Source organism: Pyrus communis, chromosome 10, assembly GCF_963583255.1.
Source record: "Pyrus communis chromosome 10, drPyrComm1.1, whole genome shotgun sequence".
NCBI lineage: Eukaryota > Viridiplantae > Streptophyta > Magnoliopsida > Rosales > Rosaceae > Pyrus > Pyrus communis.
Window position 1 is genome coordinate 14,706,948 of NC_084812.1, and position 14,003 is coordinate 14,720,950.

The window sequence follows — 14,003 nt, forward strand, 5'->3', positions numbered from 1 at the left end:
GTCACTCCGATATGTGTTGGCAAACTACTGATTTAACTCATGCAGGTAGACGATAATGTTTTATCTTATAGTTATAGTTATACTCTCTTGTTTTGGTTATCAAACTTTCATTGGTGAATGTGAGGTGAATACTCAATACTAAACTATCTGCTTTGAATCCCCCAAAGCTGATACAATTCCAAGCCCAAGTACACGGAAAAATGACAAGTTCAAAAGGCATATTTATCAAGATTCTCTCAAACAATACACTAAGCATCTCTATACCCTATATTTTGTAATTAATTCGTCAATTTTGTTCATTGAATTATTAACTTTTGAGTACATGATACTCGATATGTCATCCATAGTATTGATATTACGTCGAGTCGATATCATAGAGCAAAGATAATAGCCAATGGACGAAAGTTGGATATAGTACAATAGTTAATGTGATAGATAATGTGAGATATGAAATGAACATTATAAAAGTAGGAGTGAAGTCATACTTTCTTAATAAACATTATAAAAGTGGTTAGCTATAAGTCATAGTCATTAATTAAAAGTTAAATTTAACTAAATATTTAGCTTGGCATTGCTGAAGATGCTCTTAAACAGTTCGCCAGAATGTTGGAAATAATTGAATATGTAATACTTGAGGGCTTCTGCCAATGTTCCTCCCGTCAAATTCAAGGTAGACGTGTAGAACCTTGTATTCCTGCAGCTTGAAGATAAACTTGTTTTCTTTTTCTTTCTCCCCATATTCGTATAAAATAAATCATATATATCAAAACTGATACTGGATGTGACATCAGTTGTCAATGATGGAGAGGATTACATAAGCATATTATATATATATGGACCCATTATTCTCTACAGCTTCTTGCATGTGAACCCCCTTTTTCACCTGTGCATGCATGCATGCAATAGTACTCATGCTAGCTAGCTAATATGCAATACATGTGAACTTTTTTATTCCTTGTCTTTTTTTCCCCGGCTCCAATGGTAAAGGCCATTTTTCGTAGAGGACAGATTTTATTCACAGGCTCGCTGACTAGCCAGTTCTGTATTTTGTGGTAATTGGTAAGCCATATCACTCGCATTTGGATTACTGAGTACCACTGATAATTGCAACCAGCTGTCATCGGTAATAATATATTTTGCTTAATAATGTGACATACCGTCATATATAAGTTACTAGAGCTAGCTCGTGATCAATCGAAAGCTCTTCCTCGGCACCTACTTCATTCGTAGGACAATACTATGAAAGTAACATGCACACCTTTAGAGCTTTCCAAATTCGTAAGGGATACAATTCAATGGACCATGATTAATCTATACCTACTCCGATCTGAAATATATCTACCTAGTAGTACAAGGTTGAACTTGTAAATTTTCATATAGAAAAGTCTTTCTTTTTCACAATGTATTGACAATACATATAACATTCACGCACCAGACAATCTAATGAGAGAATTGTAGGATTTATTTTAAGGGATAAATAAATATCAGAGGATATTCCACCCATATGAGGATATTAACCTCCTAATTCTCTATGTGATAATTAGATGAAAATCAAGAGAAATTCATATTAAAATATACTTGGGATTTTCATGGGCTTTTTTGTCTTTGTACGTTCTTCCCAACTACTATATAAGGAGGCTTTGGGGAAGAGAGAAAACACACACAAAAAACAAACTTTTCCACAGTTCAAATATTCTAGTTAGGTCTTTAGGGCTATCACTTTCAGCCCTAGGTCTTGGCAGGCAAAAACTAAGGGACAACTCAACATACCGTAGCCAACCCAAAGACCTACAAGGTTCTAGATGTGCACGAATGGTCAGAGCAGTTGTTCGTGTTTGTAGGAGCGTGTCGAGATTCAAGCTTCTGCATAAAAGGTACACACGTCCTTTCGAATTTATTTATAGTCTTCCAACAGTGGGATCAGAGCCACTCACACACTGCTCACACGAAAGCATGAGATATATATGAATATGCCATGAATGCTTGTCTTTAAAATTTTTGTTTTTGCCATGCTTATTTTTTTCTGGGTTTTAATGTTCGAGTTATGTTCTTTACATTCATATGAGACTATGTTTAAAATTTGGTAAAGAAAAACCGTGGTTAGAGATTGAAACCCTAGTTTCGTAATAGCATGAAAAACGACTTTTTTTAAGGTTTTTGTGACCCTTTTTCGTGTGGTTAGAGTTGCTTTTGGAATTCGCCAAAGAAGACTTAATTGTAGCTGGTAATCTGATCTTTCTAACAACATAAAATACACATAAAACGGATGCATAGTCGCTAAGTTATGGCCTCTGTAAACAGGCCTCGTGAAAGTGAAAAATCGGGAAATTCCAAATTTCTTGGAGGAAGATGATGAATAGTGTTTCATCTCTTCCACTCTCGGCCTGAGCGAGTACAAGTACAACACTAGGCTTTCGTGGATGTTAGCTACATTGTTGAATTCATCTTAGGGAGTTCAATCCAACGGAGGTCAAAAGAATGGCATCAGACCGATAAAAGGCGGCGGGTGTATGTCACGTGGCACCCACGACAAGTGGGTTCGCGCAACATTAAATTAATTAATTTAAAAAAATTAAATTTTGCACTGCCGCTTTGGGCGGCGTGTGGGCCATGTTTTTGGGACACGGCTAGCGAGTGAATTATTGTGGTTCACTAACCTACGTAGGTGTATATTTAGGTTTGGTAATAAAGACGTTTTTAATTTACTAAAATTAAGGAAACATTCTTATTTAACCTTTAAAAATATCCAACACATGCCAAGATTTTAGGAAAATCAAAAAGAGATAATGTCGATCAAATTTGCTCATGTTGATTGAGCATTTTAAATTAGAAAGGAATATTCTTTAGGAGAATATTTAAAAATGATTACCTAATTAACAAAAATAAAAAAAATAAAAAATTATACTGAGGTTCACTAATAGTCTGTGAAAAATCTTTAAGGAGATACTTTGGGTGTCAAAGAGGTTCGGTTTTTAAAAGATTTGCGCTGCCACCCCTCTCGGATTTGACTTGGCCACATTTACAAGGGCCCACATGTCGAGTCCATTGTCTAAAAACCCTAATCATTGTGCATTCAATTGGATGTTGCAAAAAAAATGGATAAGCTTAAAACATAATAATGTTTAAATAAGATTTATTTCAAAAATAATTAGAAAATATGATCTTGACTCTTAGAATTGAATGATAATTACGAGTGACTTACCGGATTTTTCAATCTCAACCTAGGAGAAAAAGTGAAATATTTTCTAATGAGTATTTTGAAATAAATAAATATAAGATGTGTAATTAATAATGCCAAAATTGTTTCACCCTTGTAAAAAGAAATGGCTGCCAAAAATGTTGTCGCTGATTTGACCAAAGGAGAAAAACTGGTTGGAACCAACTATGATATTTGGCATAGGAAGATCCAATATCTTCTCAATGAACAAGAGCTCTTGGAGCATTTGGAGGCTTCGATGGATGAGCCTGATCTTAAGAGAGGTGGAACCAATGCGGCTCAGCATACTGCTAGAGTAAGGTCTTATGAATCTTGGTTCAAGAAAGATCGAAGTGCGCACTTTACTATGTTAAGCAATGTGCATGATGATCTTATTGGTGAGTATGAAAGGTACTCGACTGCTAAGGAGATGTAGGATCAACTGAAATTTTCTTTCGATGGAATCTCAACTACTAGGCTGAGAAGTCTAGTGTTGAAGTTTGAGGTTTACAAGGTAGATCTTAAGCACTTTGTATCTGAACATCTTAGGAAGATGTCCAGCATGGTACGAGATTTGAAAGCTACTGGGATGCCTTTAAACAAATCATGACACACAATGATCAAATTAAGAACTTTCATGACATCTCACGTCATGTTGAATTGAAAGGTGAGCACCGAATGACGACCCAGAGTACTGCCCTTTTGACTTAAGGTGGGTCCAAAAAGGGTAAATAGTTCAAAGAAAGGGTAAGACCAAGGCTGAGAAAAAAGATGCAAAGCTTTCTCCTAATTCTACTAAGATTAAGGCTCACAGAGGTAAACGTGGCAAGAAAGACGAATCCAAGTCAACAAGCTTTAACTGTAAGAAGAAGGGACACTTCGCTCGTAATTGCACTGAGCCGAATAGAAAGGTAATCCCTAACCCCAATTCTGTCATTGTTTATGTATGTTCGCATATACATGTTGCTCACACGTATGATAATTGGATTGTAGACATCGAAGCAACCAAACATGTGACGCGAGATAAAAGGGGGTTCGAAAATTATCAACAATTTCCAACAAAGTCACGCTTGGTGTACGTGGGTGAAGGAAGTCATACATAAGCTTTAGGAGTTGGTTCGTATCGACTTTAACTAAGCATTAGGTGCCAACTACTTCTGCATGATGTCTTGCAAGCCCTTGGAATGCAATTTAATTTACTTTCAGTTACTGCACTTTTATATGAGGGATATTGTTTTTACTTAAGCCCGTCTAGACTTGTGATCTATTTGGATCAGGTTAAAATTGGATATGGTTCGATAAAGAACGATTTTGTTTGCTTGGATTTAATTGATTCTGTTATTCTACTTCTTTAGTAACTGTTATTAAACATGTTAATTCTGAAACATGGCATGCTAGACTAGGGCATATAAGGCAAGATAGAATGACAAGGTTAGTTAGAGAAGGCTTGTTGTGGTCACTCACTAATGTCAGTCTGCCTGTATTTGAGCCTTGTTTAGCTGGCAAAGCAATTAGAAAGCCTTTTGGAAAGGTTGTTCGAGCTACTCAACCGTTAGAAATAATCCACTCTAACATATGCGGACCAACGAGTGTGAAGGCCGGTCATGGAGCCTCTTATTTTTTGAATTTGATTAACGATTACACGTGATATGGTTATGTGTACTTGATCGCTCATCGCTACGAAGCTTTAGATTGTTTCAAATGCTTCGCAGCGGAAGTTGAGAATAAAAAAAGGGAAGACTGTAAAAACTCTTCGCACTGATCATAGACGCGAGTATTTGTCTGAAAAATTCAAGTTTTTTTTTAAAGTAAGGGGATACGCACACAACTTTCTGTTCCTTACACGCAACAACAAAATGGTGTTGCTGAAAGGTGATGCGAGATTTATACGCACACAAATTAAACCCTCTTTTTGTCGATTTGTAGTATAAGTATAAGTAGGGATCGTTCTGGACCGGGGATTAGGAGGGATTGCAAATCTCTTGGAAACTGACTCAAAAACGTAAAATAAAGTTTAAAACACTAAGACAAACCAAAAACTCAAAATGCTTTAAAAACACAAACTAAATTGAATTCTAACTAAAATGAACATTAAAGCAAAAGGGGGATTGAGGTTTTTACGAAAATTGAAATAACGAAACAAGTTAATAAACTAGACAGAATGTAAATATGAAATTTATGGATGAATGCTAGCTAAGGGGTTCATCTCCATACATGTTACACTTGCATACAAGATTGATTTCCAATTGCATTTCAACAAACCATGAATTCTCAACACCCCGGGTTAATTAGGTCCGCTTAAATTAACCGTCAAGTTTTCCTTAAGTTAATGAATTGGATGATTGCATACGACAACCCAAAGCATTCCTCACAAGTTCCCTACATGAATTGCATAATAGAGAAACAAGCAAGAATCATTAAGCATCATGAAAACTATAAGTGTTGACGAGGCATTCGTTACTATGATTGCATGAAACTTATGCCAAGAATTTGTTTAACGCGATTGTTTATAAGCAACCTCCACTACTTGTGAATATAAGTTCATAACTATTATGTGAAACTCACTTATATTCTAGCGTCAAATTCATGCATGAAAATTAAGCGTTCATTCTTAATAAACATACATAAATAGGTTATCAATCAAACAGTTAAACAAATTGAATTCACAATTTATGAAACGTAATTAAAAGTAATCAAATCATATTACAAACATAAACATAATTTCGAATCACCCCCTAGCTAAAGGGGGGTTTAGTTCCTCATACAAAACAAAGAGAATTGAAATTAAACATTGAAATCAAAGAAACGCCTAAACATTCCAACAACTCAAATTTGAATTGTATGAACGTTTAGGCCTTCTTCTCTTCCTCTTTATTGTAGCATAAGGTCTAGGGATAATTGGTTTGGGGGATGGAAGTGTGAAATGGAAAAGATGGTTTTGGATTCTAAGGGGACTCACGGCAAAGAGAAGGAATGGAAGTGTTTGTGGTGTGTTGTGTATGAAAATGAGATGTTTTTGAATGAATGAATGCAAGGGTATTTATAGGAGTAGTGGAGGGAACATATGGCTATGTCATTTGTAGGTGAAGTAGGTGGATGTTGTAGGTGAAGTAGGTGGATGTTGTAGGTGAAGTGGATGTTGTAGGTGAAGTAGGTGGATGTTGTAGGTGAAGTAGGTGGATGTTGTAGGTGAAGTAGGTGGATGATATGTTAAGTGATAAGTGATAAGTGATATGATATGTGGTTATGATATGATAAGTGGTTAAGTGCATGTGGGTTAACTAATGAAGGAAATGCATGTGCAATGACAATGTGTTAGAATGGATGTGTGTTATGCATGGCATGATTGGGATTAGGAAAGGTTTAAATGTCCTAAAACTAAAGAGAACAAGGTTCCAACACTTTGGCTCCAATTAGGTCTTCAATTTCGTCCAACACTTTGGCTTCAAGCATAAGCTATCCGTCCTTAGCCCAAAAGTGCTCCAAAAGTCTCCAAAATGCATCTTTTTGCTCCTTTAGCCCTTTGGACCTACAAACACACGAAAATAGCTTAAAGTACTAAAATAACTAAAGAAACATAACGTAAATGCACGAGAACAAGCCATTTAAGTCGCATGAATATGCTCCTATCAAATACCCCCACACTTATCTTTTGCTAGTCCTCGAGCAAAACAGAAAGAAAAACAAAACAAAACCAAACGAAACAAAACAAGTAAAACACAACCTAAACCTTCCAACAACCGTCTTAGGGATTTCCAAAGCACATGACAAGTTAAAAATCATCATTCCCACAGATTTTTTCCATCATTACACTTAAGTACATTCTTAATCATAGTCACCACATACTAGTTCACAATTAAGCATTTAAAACACATTTCGAATGTAGTAACATGCCTTAGAGAAATTGCTCAAATCCTTACAAGATATGCACTCGTTTTTCACACAGATTTTCTGACTACACACCCTACACTAGTTATATGTGAGAAGATTGATGTAAACATGTAGACGAACACTCACATATGTTATAACAAGGAAAGCATTTTCTGGATTTACGATAATGACATGAATATGATCTCATGAATGGAATGCTACTACTTAGAATGAGAACCAGTGATTCCATAAGCTCATATCAATTTCAAACTCCACATTATTGAACACATAACGATCAAGATAGAAGTCAAAGGGGTGTAACGGGGCTAAAGGTATTTGGCTAACAAAGAAGGTATATGGAAAACAAAGGTTCTTAAAGAAATAGCGAGCAAAGCATTTGAATTAACGTAGAATTCACTTTTGAATGAAAACTCAACTTTTGAACAACAAGGGGGAACAAGCTCTTTTTTTTTTTTTTTCTTTCTTTCTTTTCTCTTCTTTTCTGTTTTTCTTTTTCATATGTTTTTCACAATTTTTTTTTTTTTTTCTTTTCTTTTGACTCTCAAAACATACAAACTTAAGAACAAACTTTTACTCCCCCACACTCATTTTCTTGCAAAATGTACTCAAAAGGAATTCATTTAAGTCATGCTCACTATCTTTTAAGAACAAGGGTACGGATGGTCCTAATCTAGGCTAGGTAAGGGGTGATATGGTTAGCAAAGAAAATAGGTTAAACGAGGCTCAACGGTGTTAAGACTTACAATATATACGAAATATGGGAAGTAAGGCTATTTGGCTATGGTGGCAACTACACAACTTCATCTTGATATATGTTATGCAACTCAATAACATGCTTTGAATGAAACGGATATAAGTTCTAGCATTTAGTTCTATCATGATACAATTGCATTCTAAGTAGCAACCAAGCAAGGAATAATGAGATCATTCAACAACTTTAGAAAACAAAGAATCACAGAAAATAACTCTCCAAAGAAGGTAATGGCTCGAGTCTCACAGGGTTGTAGCGTTTGTTTGAGTTCCTTCCTTCAAGCATGTTACAAAAACGAATTTTTCTTTTATGATTGCATGTGAAGTCATACATTATAACCATAACTAAGCATAAACCAAGAGTAAATCAAACTTTTCTCTATGTTTATAACTCTTTTTAACAGTCATGCAATTACAAACCAAATCCTTATCATTGTGTTGGAAGGTACCCTAAGACACAAACTCACAAAAACGACTCAAAACACTCTTTTTAGGCTTTTCAAAACAATTTTCAAATTTTTATGTGCTTTTCGGAGTTATAAAAACAAAACATACTAAAACACTCTAAAACAACTTAAAAACACCTTAAAACAGCAAGGAACAACATTTGAAGTTATGGGTGATAAAATCCCACGAATTTGCATTAACAACATTAGTTACCCCCCCACACTTAAATCAAACATTGTCCTCAATGTTTTAAGCATAGATTCACACAAAACATAAGTAAACACACAAACAACAACTAAACATACTAAACATGGCAGAATGTAATTAACAAAGAGAAGAGTTTAGGGACGCAAATCTGGTTATGGAGTGTAAATTCCCTCTTCTCTTTGTTGATTGCATTGAGGCTTGATCTTGATGATTCCACAGGCTTACTCTCGAACTGGTTTCCGCCCATCATTGATTTTCCTTTGTGCTACTTCTTGAACTGGGCAGCAGGATGGTTCTTTTGGTCTCCCCCGAAGGTCTGAGCTTACCCTTTTGGTCTGTTTCTTTGTTCAATCTTTCCAATTCGTATTGAAAAGGGTTGGAGGATAACTCAGCCTATGTTTGTCTCCACATGCTTCAATGTATCATTTTCACTTGCCTTACTCGCTCTCCTTTGCAGAAGTGGTCCCTTCTCCGGAAGTGTATCAACCGTTGAAGATGACTACTCGAGAGCAACGCTAGGTAAGCAATCAGGAATAGATTCCAGGCAGTTGGCTCCAGATCGGAAGATTGACTCCAAGTGCCGGCTGATTGCTTCTTTTACTTTGCCATGCGAGTAAGAACAAGGACAAAGAAAAAGACAGGGAAAGAGCATGATATGAGATACTTTTGCTTTTGACCTTGATGATATGAGATACCTTTGCTTTGAAGAAGCGGTGAATGAATCAGCACATGCTTCAATCCGCCGTTTCCTCCTGGGTCATATGTACTCCAGGCATCTGGTATCATCTTTGGGGAAGAAGAAAGAATTGAGTATTTTGAAAGGCTTTGCTGGGAGTGCGCCCTCAGAGGTGAGGGAGAGTTGGGCATTTTCTTCAGGTTTGCCCTGCCATAAAAGACGAAGGTCGACATATATAGAGATAATATCAAGTGGTGGTACTTTTTACCCTTGTCGACAAACGTTTTGATCCCGCAATTCCGGCTTTTTGAAATAGTGGCGCCTCTTCGATCTTTGAATACGCCTCTTTGATTTCTGAGCAGGCGCCCCTTCGATTTCTGAACGACGCCCCTTCTCTTTCTGAACGACACGTGGTAGTGCAGATGCGGCTCCTTTTGACAAAGCTGCACGCGTTTTCTGAAAAGCAGAGAAAGCGTCGCCGAACTTTGCGCTTGTCGGCTAAAGACGTGTAGTTGCGATGATGGCCTCCACGTGTTTTCAGCTTTGTCAGAAATCTTTTGACAAAGTTGAACGCGTTTTCTGAAAAGCCGAGGGAGCGTCGCCTAACTTACGCCCGAAAATCCGGCTCTTTGAATCGGTGGACGCGTCGCCTTGGCATTTTATAGAGCTATCGATCACCGCCAACATACACACTCTGAAGATTTCCCATTCCTGAAACTCGACTTCGGCCCTTTGTGAAATTTTTAACTCCATCCACCCCTTCTCTTTGAACACTTTTGAAAAAAATGGCAAACTCATCGAACCTTAGCTTAGATTTGAGTCTCAGCAGCGATCCGGTTGCGCCCCGTCAAGGTAATGTATGGCGCCCTTCTTTTTTATCTTCTAACGGTCCTCTTTCAGGTGAAGACTCTGTGATGCAGGACGCCACAACAGCTACAATAGTAGCTAAAAACCTCCTCACTCCAAAAGATAGTAGGCTGCTGTCAGGACGGTCCGATGAGTTAGCCGTTCAAGAGTCCCTCGCACTTAGTGTTCAGTGTGCGAGCTCTGTGTCCAACATGGGCCTACGCCTGCTTGCTCGGTCCCGCCAAGTGGAATCGTTGATGGCAGAGGTGGAAAGTCTTAAGCAGGAAATCAAACAGCTTAAGTACGAGAATAGAAGTTTGCATGTGCTTGCAAATAACTATTCGGCGGGCATGAAGAGGAAGCTTGATGAGCTGCAAGAATCTGAGGGTCGAATTCACAGTGACCGTCAAAGGCTTGCGTCTTATCTCCAGAGGCACCTTTTTCCTGGGTCATCCAGCGCTTGGCCAAGTATTGAGGCCTGGAATGCTCTAGCTCCGATGCCTCCCGCTCCGATGCCTTCCGCTTCGATGCCTCCCGCTTCTATGCCTCCCGCTTCTGCGCCTTCCGCTTCTGCGCCTCGTAGTGGGACTTCACGCAAACAACCTTTGTGAAGCTCCACCTTTCTCCATGTTTAGTATCTTTCTTTTTTTCTTTTTCTCTTTTTTTTTTTTTTTTTTTATTTTATTAACATAAATAAAATCAAACGGCATGGAATTGGTCCTTGAATGGAAGGTGATACTTGAAGTGAACCGGCATTGGTTTGAATTCTAGTGTAGGTGCCTGATTCAAAAAAAATAGCAAGTTAGTATAAAATCTAATGGAATTTGGAAAAAAAATACTTACTTGTTTTGTCTGACAAGAACTCAATGACAAATACCACTCCTTTGAAAGTTTCAGGGATATTGGACTTGGCCAGATTGCAAGTGATGGTTATTACTTGTCCAATGTCATCAAATTTAACTTTTTTGGATTTTGTGGTTTCAAGAACGTCCTCTTTGATGGATTCATGACATTCCCTACTTGTCACCTTTGGAAGGGCTTCCAAGATGTCTTTTTCACCTTCTTCTTCCTTGGAAGTCATGAATCTGCAAGGAATAGGGTTAAAAATAATGAAATTTGGAACAACCATACCTGTATTAGATGGCATAGGAGCAATAGGTGCCTCCGGTAAAGGTGTTTCCACCCTTGCCGTGGGTTGGGTGTATTCCTCTTCCTTGTGATTTGATTTTGATGGTTGAGGGTCCGTTCCAACCTCCTTGTCACTTCTCAACATGATTTCCTTGGCAGTTTCAAATTCTCCCTTCGGATTTGCAATGGTTGAACTAGGGAGTTCGCCTTGGTCGCAAAATTGTCCTTCGAACTCTGCTATCTGCCCAATTTGCTTTTCCAGAGTAGTAAGTATTTGAAAAATCGTATCATTATCATTTGAATTACCTACATTACTTTGGGCAGGTTGTGGTGGCTGCATAGGCGTTGAATAGAGCTCCTCATACGGCTGCCAATATCCTTCTTGTTGAGCCTCATTGTCTTGATTTTGTAAGCCCTGCACCAAACAAATTAATTCATCAAGCTTTTGATTATAATTTATTGACGAACATAAATTTGGTTGGGCATATTGAATATGAGGTTGTGGTGGCTGCCAATATCCTCCTTGTTGAGCATTTTGAGGTTCCCACCACATAGAGTTTGAATGATCACTCCAATCCGAATTGTAAGTATTGGAAAACACGTTATTCCTTGATTGAAGATTAAATATATCAACTCTTTGCATTTGGGACCTTTCCATGAGTTGTGACAAAAGAGAAGCATTATCAAGTGCCATCTTGTTCTTAACAAACAAAACACAAATAAAAAAAACTAAATCTAAAAGACAATACAGAAACAAACAATCCAAGGGATTAGCAAATTTTCTAATCCCCGGCAACGGCGCCAAAATTTGATGCGAGATTTATACGCACACAAATTAAACCCTCTTTTTGTCGATTTGTAGTATAAGTATAAGTAGGGATCGTTCTGGACCGGGGATTAGGAGGGATTGCAAATCTCTTGGAAACTGACTCAAAAACGTAAAATAAAGTTTAAAACACTAAGACAAACCAAAAACTCAAAATGCTTTAAAAACACAAACTAAATTGAATTCTAACTAAAATGAACATTAAAGCAAAAGGGGGATTGAGGTTTTTACGAAAATTGAAATAACGAAACAAGTTAATAAACTAGACAGAATGTAAATATGAAATTTATGGATGAATGCTAGCTAAGGGGTTCATCTCCATACATGTTACACTTGCATACAAGATTGATTTCCAATTGCATTTCAACAAACCATGAATTCTCAACACCCCGGGTTAATTAGGTCCGCTTAAATTAACCGTCAAGTTTTCCTTAAGTTAATGAATTGGATGATTGCATACGACAACCCAAAGCATTCCTCACAAGTTCCCTACATGAATTGCATAATAGAGAAACAAGCAAGAATCATTAAGCATCATGAAAACTATAAGTGTTGACGAGGCATTCGTTACTATGATTGCATGAAACTTATGCCAAGAATTTGTTTAACGCGATTGTTTATAAGCAACCTCCACTACTTGTGAATATAAGTTCATAACTATTATGTGAAACTCACTTATATTCTAGCGTCAAATTCATGCATGAAAATTAAGCGTTCATTCTTAATAAACATACATAAATAGGTTATCAATCAAACAGTTAAACAAATTGAATTCACAATTTATGAAACGTAATTAAAAGTAATCAAATCATATTACAAACATAAACATAATTTCGAATCACCCCCTAGCTAAAGGGGGGTTTAGTTCCTCATACAAAACAAAGAGAATTGAAATTAAACATTGAAATCAAAGAAACGCCTAAACATTCCAACAACTCAAATTTGAATTGTATGAACGTTTAGGCCCTCTTCTCTTCCTCTTTATTGTAGCATAAGGTCTAGGGATAATTGGTTTGGGGGATGGAAGTGTGAAATGGAAAAGATGGTTTTGGATTCTAAGGGGACTCACGGCAAAGAGAAGGAATGGAAGTGTTTGTGGTGTGTTGTGTATGAAAATGAGATGTTTTTGAATGAATGAATGCAAGGGTATTTATAGGAGTAGTGGAGGGAACATATGGCTATGTCATTTGTAGGTGAAGTAGGTGGATGTTGTAGGTGAAGTAGGTGGATGTTGTAGGTGAAGTGGATGTTGTAGGTGAAGTAGGTGGATGTTGTAGGTGAAGTAGGTGGATGATATGTTAAGTGATAAGTGATAAGTGATATGATATGTGGTTATGATATGATAAGTGGTTAAGTGCATGTGGGTTAACTAATGAAGGAAATGCATGTGCAATGACAATGTGTTAGAATGGATGTGTGTTATGCATGGCATGATTGGGATTAGGAAAGGTTTAAATGTCCTAAAACTAAAGAGAACAAGGTTCCAACACTTTGGCTCCAATTAGGTCTTCAATTTCGTCCAACACTTTGGCTTCAAGCATAAGCTATCCGTCCTTAGCCCAAAAGTGCTCCAAAAGTCTCCAAAATGCATCTTTTTGCTCCTTTAGCCCTTTGGACCTACAAACACACGAAAATAGCTTAAAGTACTAAAATAACTAAAGAAACATAACGTAAATGCACGAGAACAAGCCATTTAAGTCGCATGAATATGCTCCTATCAAAAGGAAAAACAAAAATTTATTAGACATGGTCAGGTCTATGATGGCGCAGGCAAATCTCCCCATACATTTCTGGGGTGATGCATTGTTAACTGTGACGTATATACATAACCATGTGCCTTCAAAAATAGTTCCTTCAACCCCATACAAACTTTGGAATGATGTAAAACCCAATCTGGGCAAGTTGTGTCCATGGAGTTGTGCTAGATTTGTTCATAAACAATCACATAAGTTTGGAAAGTTGGGTCATAGAGCAAATAAACATATCTTTATAAGATATTGTGAAAACTCGAAAGGTTATGTGATGTATGGTGAACA